This window comes from Mustela erminea, chromosome 10, assembly GCF_009829155.1.
Source record: "Mustela erminea isolate mMusErm1 chromosome 10, mMusErm1.Pri, whole genome shotgun sequence".
In the NCBI taxonomy this organism is placed as follows: domain Eukaryota; kingdom Metazoa; phylum Chordata; class Mammalia; order Carnivora; family Mustelidae; genus Mustela; species Mustela erminea.
In genome coordinates, this window is record NC_045623.1 from 92,239,177 (window position 1) to 92,250,560 (window position 11,384).

An 11,384-nucleotide genomic window follows, 5' to 3' on the forward strand; every position below is an offset into this window, starting at 1 on the left:
CTGTGTGGTGAGAGGTGGGTGGTGCCAGGCAGGCAGGCCAGGTACAGAAGCCAGAAGCCCTTGCCGCAGGCACCAGTACGGCCTGTGGGTCTGAGCCTGGAAGAGAGGCATGATGGGAAAGCACGCTTTCCCTTCCCATATCCCCTCAGGAAAACAGCTCAGAAACATCTTCACGCCGAGGTCCTCACATGACCGAAGACCACATGGTAAAGCCTTCCCGCACTAGCTGTGTTCCAATGACGGCAGCGTGCTAAGCCACAGAAGTGAGGCTCTCATTCCGTGGGGCCATCCTGGTGGCATTCCCAGAGGCAGCAGGAACCCTGCTAGGCAGTGAATCACAGCCTGGCCCGTGGAGGTGAGGGGCCTGCACTGAATGTGGGGAGCTGGGGGACGGAAGCACCCTGCTTTCCCCCCTGTCCGCAGCCACAGAGCACGCAGACCCCAGTGCCAGGTGCCGGTAAGGGCCGCACCACAGCCCCTCCACGAGCCTGACCAGGTTTCGAGGATGATTCTGCTACAGAGAAAGACGAGGCACCCAGGGGTGAAGTGACAAGTCCTGGCGCTGGCACCTGAAGGCCGGCGGTGCCCCTCCGGGACCTGTGTTCTTTATCTTGACCAAGCCCAGGAAGATCAACCTACTCAGAATTACTTATTGAGCCCTGACTATGTCCAAACACCCTTCTAACCCTTACACGTATGAGTAACTCATTACTCTTACCATCCTAGGAGACTGAGGCACAGAGAGGGAAGTAACTTGCCTGAGGTCACACAGCTGCCAAGCTAGGACTTCGATCCTGGCGGTTCCACTCCAGAGCCCACACTCCTTCCCACCATTCCACGGGAAGCCCAGGGCTCGGTGGGAGGGAGGAGGATGGCCCAGGCCAGCTGTGCCTGACTGTGCAGCCCTGGGGCCATTTCTGAGGTCTCCCACTCCTGCAATGGGAGATTAACACTCTGGGAACTGCAGACACCAGGGATGGGGTGGGCGGGTGGGGAGGGACCAAGGAAGAAAACACAGGACACATTCTTGGCTTGCGGCCAGGTGAGAAAGTTAAAGGCAAGGCCAAGAAAATCTCCTTTGGGGGCCTGGTGCTGTTTTGCAAGGTGTTGCCTTTCTCCTCGGCTATATTTGCTTTGCCAAACTGGAACGCTTTTCTGAAATACAGCGGCCTGGGAGGCCTGAGGCTGTTTGTTGAGGGAACGAGGGAACGGGGCCAGGGTGGGCGGAGAAAGTGGAGGGCGGGGCTCGGTACCACCCCAGAGGCCCGCCTCTGCAGCCTGCTCCTAGAGGGGAGCCACCGAGGCAGCAAGAAAGAGCAGGACAGAGAGACAGATGGCGGGAAGAACATGGGAGGCAGGAGGCAGGTGACCTCCTTGGTTGCATTTCTACACGGATGACCCCCATCCCAGGCTTCCTAAATCCACTTGTCCACTCCACTGGGCCATTGGGATGTCTCGTTGACATCTCAAACTTAACATGTCCCCATACTTAACTCGGATCATCACCCCTCCCCCATCCCTGCTCACCCCCAGGCTCCCCAGCACATTAAAAGTTGCTCAAATCCAGGGGCCCCTGAGTGGCTCAGTGGATTAAGTGTCAGACTCTTGATTTTGGCTCAGGTCATGATCTCAGGGTTGTGAGATGGAGCCTGCTTGAGATTCTCTCTCTCCCTCTCCCTCTGCTCCTCCCCCTACCTCGTGTGCACTGGCACTCCCCCTCTCCCCCCAAACAATGAATAAATAAATAAATAAATAAATGTTGCCCAGATCCCAAACCCAGGAGTCATCCTGGCTTCCTCTCTTTCCCTCACACCCCATCAGCACCTCCTGTGGGTCTGCTGTCGAGATTTACCCGACCCCCGACCCGATCACTTCTCACCACCCTGCAGCCTGGTCGGCTTCCCACCAGCCGCCCTGCCCACCTGCCACAGTCCATCTGCACGTGGTGGACAGAGCGGTATTTTACGAACGTGCATCAGCTTGTAGGACTCTCCCGCTCAGAACTTGCAGCTGGCTTCCCATCACATTAGGACTAAAAGTCATTTTTCTCACCGTGACCTCGAGATCCCCTGTGACTGGTCGCTGCTCCCCTCTCCTTCTGCACTAGTCCCCACCAACCCCCTTGCTCACTGCGCACCAGGCACCTAGGCCTGCTGTCTGGGCCTTCTGTGTTAACTGTATCCTCTTCCTGGAATGTTCTACCCCTGGGAACGTCCTGTGAGTCCCTCCTTCCCATCATCCAGGTCTCAGTTCAAATGTCATCTCCTCAGAGAGGCCCTCTATGACCACCATGGACAATAATTACTCTCTCTTCCTTTTCCCTTATTTTTTCTTTGTAATACATACCATATTCGGAAATTGTCAGATTTATTTATTATCTTTCCCCAGTAGAATGTTGGCAACTGGAGATCAGGGACTGAGTCTTTTTCCCCCCCGCTGTGTGCTCAGCACTGAGAACAGTGGCCAACACACGGCCGGTGCTCAGGATCCTTTTGTTCCTCAAGGATGAGTCAGCCTTGCAGGGGACTACTCTGGACTCCTGTTCTCTCCTGTGTACCCAAGGACCTAACCCTCCCCTGCAAGGCCCGGTCTACCTTTAAACTTGCCTGTGACACTTATTTCCAGAACCCTAGAGGGTCAGATGGAAGATTTAGCAGTAGATACAAAACAACAAATGATAGAAAAGTAGTTTTCAGCAGATGGTAAAGGAAGGGTTGGGGTCCCAGGAGAAAGAGGTCGGGTGCAAAAAGTGTCAGTGGGAGAGCTGGGTTTGAATCGTACACCCTGGTTGTTCCCCTTACTCAACGATCTTAGACAAAGCAACTTGCTCCTCAAAGTCTCAGTTTCCTCTACTCTAAAAAGATTATGATACTCCATGCCCTGCTTACTTTGCAAACAAGGGTCAAATAATGACGTATTATATGGGTCAATATTTTATGAACAAGTATGTGTTAAATTAAAAAAACTCAACAAAACTCTAGTGAGTGACCAGACGTTGTGCTGGGGTTTGGGGTGGGAGCATGGGCGTGGCCCTTGCCCCCAAGGAGAAGGATAATCACATAAATGTGCACTCACCAGTATTGAGGAGTGTATTGGGGGGGCATCCTCTGAGCGCCTAGTCTGGTGATGGGTCAGGGTGGGTTTCCCTGAGGAAGTGCCACTTGGGTTGAGAAAGAATAAGCAGGAGTTAAATAGGTGGAGGTGTGGAATGAGGGCTGGAAAGGGCATTCCAGGTAGAGGAAACAGCTCATGCAAAGGTCCTGAGGTGGGAAAGAACGCAGAGAATGCAGGGGACCCAAAGAGAACTGATGTGACTGCAGAGATTGAGGGGAGCACATGCGCAGAAGGAGCAGGCAAGGTAGGCAGAGGCCAGATCCTATGGGGCCCTATAGGGCATGGGAAGAATTCTGTCTCTATCCTAAGGGCAGTGTGACCTTAAAGGGATTTTTCAGGGGAGAGGTGGGGATAATGACAGAAGGAGATTTGTATTTTAAAAAGGCACCCTGACTATTATAAGAAGAAAAATTGGGGTGTAGCAGGGTGAAAGTGGGAAGACAACTAAGAGTCTAGTGCACACATCCTAGCAAAAGCAGATGGAGCTGAGACAGGAGTAGGAACTTGCACATACTGTGTTCCGAAGTCAGGGCAGACATGGGTCTGGTTGAGGGAGAGACTATTGGTGGAGGGACAGAGAAAGGAACTGGGCAGTGCCAGACAGGGAGGGCAGGGCTGAGAAGCAGGCTGAGGGACCCTGGCAATCACATCCTCCAGCATCTACAGCTAACTGAGGTCAAAGAGGGAAAGTGACTTATCCAGGGAGCCTTGCAAGCACAGAGAGGGCTCGGCCACCCAGGTTGCCCCTCGTTCACTGCCCAAGCACTCAACCCTCTGCCCCAGCAGCTGGATCACACCTCAAGCCCACCGAGATGGGCAGGTGCAGTTCTCATCCTAGCACCACAGAAGAAACCCTGGGGCTCCCCAGGGCTTCCATCCCAGGGTCTGAACGAACCTTCCAGAGAACTGAACCAACTCCCTCTTACCATAGTGGTGAATGCACCTCTTTGTAGGGTGGGCCCAGAAACCGGCCTCCAGGCTGCAAGGGCCCTGAACTGTTGAAAGGCCGGTGTTTACACCCAGGATTCCGTCACCTTCTTTCTCTGGTCAGTAATTAACCAGGCCCCATCTGGGCAAGGACAAGCATGCTGGGTCCATTAGCCAGGGGCATGCTCTGCGTACCCCTCCTCTGGGAATCACCCCAACCAACCACTCTGGCCAGTGGGTGGCAAGGCTGGGCAGCCCGGCCCCCATTTCCGGGAGACCAGCTCACAGGCCCTGCTGTTCTGGACAGGAGACACAGGCCTCCCTGGACTGACTTGTGGGCAGTGGGCAGCCAGCCCATTCACTAGCAGCCAAGGCCATTTTTACTAAGAAGGTACTGGTCAAAGCCACCCGTGTGACAGAGGCAACTCCTGGCTGGTGAGGGCCTCGGCGAAAGTCACCCATGAAGAGCAGTGCCTATTTTTGTCATCTGGCATTATGTTTCCAATTTACTATTCTGGTCACATCTTTTCCAGAGAACTTCCCACAGCAAGCCCAGCCGTTTACCAACAGTTTTTCTTAATAAAATAATAAAAACAAATAACATTTCTTATAAACAACATAAATAATGTTAGTCTTAATTTAAATTTACTTTAAATTTGATTGTGATTTACTGTTTTACACGGCCTCTGAGTCTTTTAAAGAGCTCTCTTAATTCACCATAATAACTCAGCTCTGGTGGACATCAAACCAACAGACCAGCAGCTCTTTGAGCGCGCCTGGCCAGCCTGAGACAGTTCCAGGTTCTTACAGAGCAATCCGCATGGGATCAGGAAATTGCTGGGTCCTCACTGGGTAACAACTAACGAGCTGGATACTAGGTAATTACTGAGTTCTGACTGGTTGGTAAGTAGAGCTCTGGGCTTGGCTGACTTTAATTGGATGTCCCGTCCAGGAAGAGGGCGTTGCTAAATTCTGATTGGCTGAATGTACTTCCGCTGGGATTTCCCAGTAGGAGTCCTGCGCAGGAAGGCAGGTGGCAGACACACATCCGGCAACGGGAAGCTGCTCCGGGTTATATTTCTCATGATGTGTTCCCAGTTTCACTGTTCTAATTAATGTCTGACAATGTCCAGAAAAAAAGCTGGATTTTGTGCACAGAAAGTCCCAAACCTGTATTGTCTTCCTCAAAAGAAGGCTGAATAACCCATGGTCTTTTTGATAATAATCAACAGCACTGTCCTTATTGTTGAGGGCTCCCCTTTGTGGGGGGCTTACCAGAGGCCAGGGCTGCGCCTGGCACGTGTTTTCTCATTTGAGCCTCATAACAACCCAGTGAGACGAACTGTATGGTTATCCCCATTTCACAGATAAAGAAACTGAGATTTAGAGAGAGCAAATGGCTTGCCCAAAGACATGCTGCAAGTTAGTGTTTGAGTTGGGATTCACACTCAGAACTTCCTGATTTCAAAGTCGATATTTGGACCTTTACCAGAGGCTGTTCCTCAAGTTTGCAAATAAAACCAAAACGTGATCCTGGGCAGTGGCCAGCACTCTGGTTCCTTCCCGCAGACGGGAAGGGTGTTTATTGTGGTCCATTCAGGGCCTACGCTCGGTGTAGGAGAATCCACAAAGTCGTCAAAAATAGCAAGAGGCTCCCAATCTGACAGGTAAGCAGCTGTTGTCCCCAATCCTCCTCCCCACCCCCCACCCCACAAAGCCTCTAACCACCCCCACTCAACACTGGAGAGATCCTGTCTCCCACCCTCCAGTCTTCCAGGTCGGACTTCCCACAGTTCAGCGAGCAAAGGACTCAAGCCCAGCTCACCAGGGGATCTTACTACATCTAGACGGACACACCTCCAAGATACTGCAGGTCCTGTTCCAAACACCACAATAAAGCCAGTCCAATGAATGTGGGGGGTTCCCAAGTGCACGTAGAAGTTCTGTTTATACTATCCTATGGTCCATTAAGGGTTGCAACAGCCTTCTATCTATAACAACAACGTGCATATCTTTAAAAAATATCTTACTGCTAAACACTGTTACCCATCATCTGATCTTCAGCGAGTTATAATGACTAATTGCAGTTCCCCCTAACACACATAATAATAATGAAAAAGTTTGAAATATTTTTAGAATTACCAAAATGTGACACAGGGGCACGCAGTGAGCAAAAGCAGTCAGGAAAATAGCAATGATAAATAGACTTGCTCGATGAGGGTTGCCACAAACCTTCAATTTGAAAATAAATAACTCAATGAATAAATAAATAAAATTTTAAAAATGCAAAATCTACAAATTACAATAAAGCAAGGCATGCCTGCATATTGGCCGATGCCTGTGTCATGTGGGTTGATATTTTGAACATCACTCCAGGTAATGTAAGACCCATGGTTTGGGAGATTCTCATGCATTAACACGCCCAATAACCTAGATATCCTTCCTTTCAGAATCATCTCACCATTTTGAGAATTTGCTGAGATCTAGCATGGAAAGGCTTAGCACATAAAGTTAGCCATCAGCCTATGGAAGTACGTTGTGTTATAAGTTATTGCTAAGGGGGGTCTGCCCTTTCTAGAATATTCTGTGTCCCAGCATTCCCAAAGGGTACTCAGCAGCAGTCTAGGCCCATGAGATGCTCCACCGTAAAAGAAAGCTGTGAGGTCACATAAATTTGGGAAACCGTGGGAAACTGGCACCACATAATCCCACAGACCCCAATGTATTTGACCGCAAGACTCCCTTGTTCCGGTGGGAGGGTCAGGTGGGTGGGTTAACATTAATAGGCATCCACTAGAATTCCCTTTGGGAACATCTACTGTTCCTGGCAAAAAAACAAAATAGGAATATCAAGTAATGTGTGTGTGTGTGTGTGTGTGTGTGCGCGCGCGCGCGCACGCACACACACACACACACACACACACAAGCGCGCCCGTGTTTCATCTGCAAACTCGTGCTGACACTCATTTCCAAAGAGGCACCCAACATCTGAGAATGAGATGGAAGACAGGCGGGGCCTCCTGCAATGTGGGTACTGGTTTGTTACGTGGAGATTTAGAGAGAGGAGGCTCACGACTGGACTGTGAGTTTACACCAAGGTGGGTCTCGGTCTCACTGCCTTCCCTCCCAGCAATGCAGGATAGAATCAATCCAGGAAGGCTTCCTGGAGAAAGGGGGTGGTGAGCCAGCTCTTTGGGAGGGGTGGGGCCCAGATGGGCAGGGAGGAGGGTGGAGGTGAAAATGCCACACCCGTGGAACACTTGGCACCCTCTGAACCATGTGGTGCCTTGTCAAAGCCAGCTGTTGGCTCTCTGCCCTGGCTTCTAGCCCTTCATCCTTCCCTTCCTCCCCTCCCAGGTCCAGAACCTTCTCCTGAGTCAGCTTTGGGCTTCCTGCTGGGGATCAGATCCTCTCCTGCTCAGGGAAGAGAGGGTTGACATTAAGACTCCAGGGTCCCTACCTCCTTTCTCTGGGGCAAGGACAATGCCCCTTCCAAAATGAACAGAGTGTAAGGCTCTGTGTCTGTCCTTTTCCACCCGGGGAACTATGACCTCAGCCCCGAGGCTTAACTCTCCTACCCCCAACCACTTCCCCAGCAGAGACGCAGGAATCAGCTGCCTGTCGCTAAGGGAGGGAGCCCCCAGGAATGAGAAGCCAACTCAGGCTGGAGGTAGGAGCAGAGATCTGGGGCCCCAATAGGGGCCTGAGCCAGGAGTGGCAAGTGGTGGGAGAGGCCCCAGGAGCACAGGCGCTGGCCAGGCTCCACCCTGGCCCAGGGGAGCGGTCTAGATCCCTCCCTCCCTCTCAGCTGACAGGGCAGGGCCCAGCTGGCGTGCAGGGACCTGGAACCGAAACTCAGCAAAGAGTACCCACCCCAGGGACCCTTGCCCAGGCAGAACCCGAGCAGGCCCCAAACTACCCTGGAGCCTGTCCAGTCCCAGGACCATGCTTCCCAGGGAGGGGGCTAATGTGGAAATCACAGCGCAATGTCAGAGGGACGGATGGACGCCGGATGGACAGACATGTTTACTCAGCACCTGTTACGTTTCAGGCCCCGAGCTTGGTTCTGGGAACACAATGTGGACCCAGACTGGACCTGCCTTCTTACAGGCTGGGTGGGCCTGGCCAAGTCACTCGACCTCTCTGAGCCTTAGCTGCTTTATCTATAGCAAGAGAGCTCTTAACACCCCCCATGCCCGTGAACTTTTGTGCTGTGATGTATGTGACAGCCTGAAGAGTGGCGTTTAGTCAAAGCACGGTGTAGACTGGAGAGTCTTCTGCAGAAGGATGACTGCGCAGGGTCTGTCCTCAGCCCGGCTCTAGAACAGAAATCCCAGTTCTCCCTCAGTGACCCCAACAGAACCTGCCCCAGCCCCAGCTCTGGTCCTCAGTTTCCTCCTCTCTGAAATGGGATCACAGTGCCTGGGCTGGCTACTTCCTAGAATCAAAAGGAGAGGCTCTGCAAAAATAATGAAGACAGTTGTGCTGAAAATAAAAAATAAATTAAAAAAAAAAAAAAAGGAGAGGCTCCGCACGCGTTACAAAGGACTTCCCTGGGGCAGAGCAGGAAGGGCAGGAGCGATGATTTCCAACCTGCAGGTCATAAGCTAGTATGAGCCTTGAAAGCAATATAGTTGCTACGGCCGGAAATTTTCCAAAATAGACTCGAAGAAATCATATTTGAGAATATGTCATGCTATGTCTTCAGCACGTGCAACTTTTCTCCCAGGTAAATATTGACATACATGCGTTTCCTGAGTCAGAATGGGAGACAGCACTGGAGAGCTAGAGGACACGGGCTCGGCACTGAGTGAGTCTGGGTTTGCCTGGCGACTCTGCCCCTCACTCATGGAGTGACATCCAGCAAATGACTTGAGCACGCAGTGCCTCAGTTTCCTCACCTGGATAGAGGGATGCACACAACCCCTGCTTTGTCCAACGAACCGCTTAGAACAGTCTGGCTTGCAGTTCAATGGGCATTAGCGATTCCTGTCCTCCTCAGAAGGCGGACCGAGCGAGGTCCTGGAGGAGGTGGCTCTGTCAGTGGGAAAAGGAGTCTGCCGCCTCCGCCCCAGTGGAGAAGGTTGTTCTGGCCCAGCCCCCTGACTCCTCAGATGACAAAGCGGATGCCCTGAACCAGGGAGAGGCTGGACCGGAGCCTGGGGGCTGCTGCTTCCTGGGCCGGGGCTCTCTCTCTTGATCTCTCTCTCTCTCTCTGACAAAGAAATAAAATCTTAAAAAAAAAATGTTCTAAATACATATATACACACACACATATATTTATATACATTTCTATGTGTTATATACACAGAGTATGAACACAGAGTATGTACACACAGAGTATGAACTCATCCTATTAAAGAAAAAGGAAAGGTGTGTGTCTGTGGGCACGTTCCCAAGGCATTTCCGGTGGCTGACCATTTCTGAGGGAGGCGGTGTAACAGGGACACATTTGCTTTTTTTGTTATATCTACAATGTCTAATTCCTAATTTCTGTACAGCTCATGTGTTATGTGTGTGTGTGTGTGTGTGTGTGTGTGCAGAAAAAAGAGAGGTTATTTCTATCAACCTGTACAATAACTACCGCCCGCCCCAGCAGGCCCATGTGCTGTTCCAGGGCCAGCTGCGGGCTGACCCCACGCTGTCTTCCACCGAAAATCACCTCGCATGTCACTGTGGCTTGGAGCACCCAAGAAGCAGCCTGATTTTTGTTTTCTTGTTTGTTTACGGCGACAGCTGAAGACCTACTGGTAGTTCTTTCTGGAGTGAATACATGCCAGAGATCGCAGATTTCTCCTGCAGGACGGAGGGAGGGTGGCCAAGGCACGCCACGGTTTACCAAGTGGGACGTCCCAGCATCTCCCGTGTACAAAACCCGCCCGGGAGTGGAAAGTGGTGAAGGTTGGGGACAGATGTTCTCTCGGCCTCTGATGCAGGACCAAGAAGGGGAGCAAAGTCGCGGGGGGGGGGGGGGTGTCAGTGGAAGGGGGTGCAGCAGGGGTGGGGAAGGAAAGGCGGTCGTTCAGAGGCTGTTTTCCAGCAGGCTGGCCCATGTCCGGCCTTCACATGGCACCGTCTTGTTCTGAGCAGTGTGTTTTGTGTGTGTGTGTGTGTGCGTGCGTGCCCACGCTCCTGTGTAGAGCTGTGTGTCCATCTGCGTGTGTGCTTGTGCAGAGAGACGTGCCTGGGTGTCCAGGGGGTGCAAGGGAGGCAGGGAAGAGGTGATATTTCACCGAGAAAGGAGGTAGAGGCTGCGGAGGAGTCCGTGTTGGACATTGTGTGTACGGAAAGATGCATCCTTTGTAAAAGACACCTGCTTCCGGCAGGCTGTGGTTTCAAGGGTTACCACAGGCGTCCAGAAAGCCCCTGACCGCACCCCTCCTTCCATTACGGCACCTTAGCTCGGCACTGTTATCACCCATCCGAGCGCTGCCTCGCCCTCCGGGGGCCCGGCACAGGGCCTTACTCCATTTTGGGCTGGCCCAGCCCTGGCACGGGGCCTGGCAAGTCACAGGTGCTCAGCTCATGCCAAATGAGTACCTGAGTCTAACAATGAATGCGGTCTGGGTGGCGAGTGACTCACCCACGCCTGAGGCTGGGGACACCCAGGTTCTGGTTTCCCTTTAGCTTGCCCGTGACCTGAGCTGGGGTGTGTTGTGAAGCATGTGCCTTCCTTTGGTTCCGTGAGCACAGCGGGGTTAGCAGACCCCACCTCCATCTCTTTCCTGTTCTGCGGACGAGGAATCGGGAGAAGGGCTTTACTTCACAGAGCTGAGGGGGAAGAGTGGCTGTGGGACCCAAATTCCAAACAGGCACAACATGCCAAGTGTCCAAAAGACACATGCCTGATCACTTTAGGGAAATCCGTAGCAGCTGGTAAGCTGGACAGTGGGAGGCTCGGGGCCTGGAATGCCGGGTTCAGTGTTTTCCTTTGAGTTTGTAGGAAGAGGCTAGCTAACAACAGTGTCTGAGATGGGACCAGGCCCTGTGAAAGAAGCTGAGTTTGGGGTGTCGGCAGCTACCAGAACAATCACTGGAGGTCATTACTCCAGGCCGAATTGCTCCCCACTTCTGAAACGCTGTGGGCAACAGAGATGTAAATGTCAACAGTGCCTCCTGTTGGACAGTCCCAGCATCACACTGTCTTAGTCCCAGACCTGAGAAACAGCAAGTTAAGGGAGATACATTCTGGAATGTTCGAGCTGAAATAACACAGTTCAGCAGCTATTCGTGCTGCTGCTGCTTTTACTAAGAGCTCACTGTGTCCCAGGAACTGTGCTAAGTCATTTTGCTGGATTATCTCATTTAATGTCCCCGGTGACCCTAAGAGATAGGAACTCTTA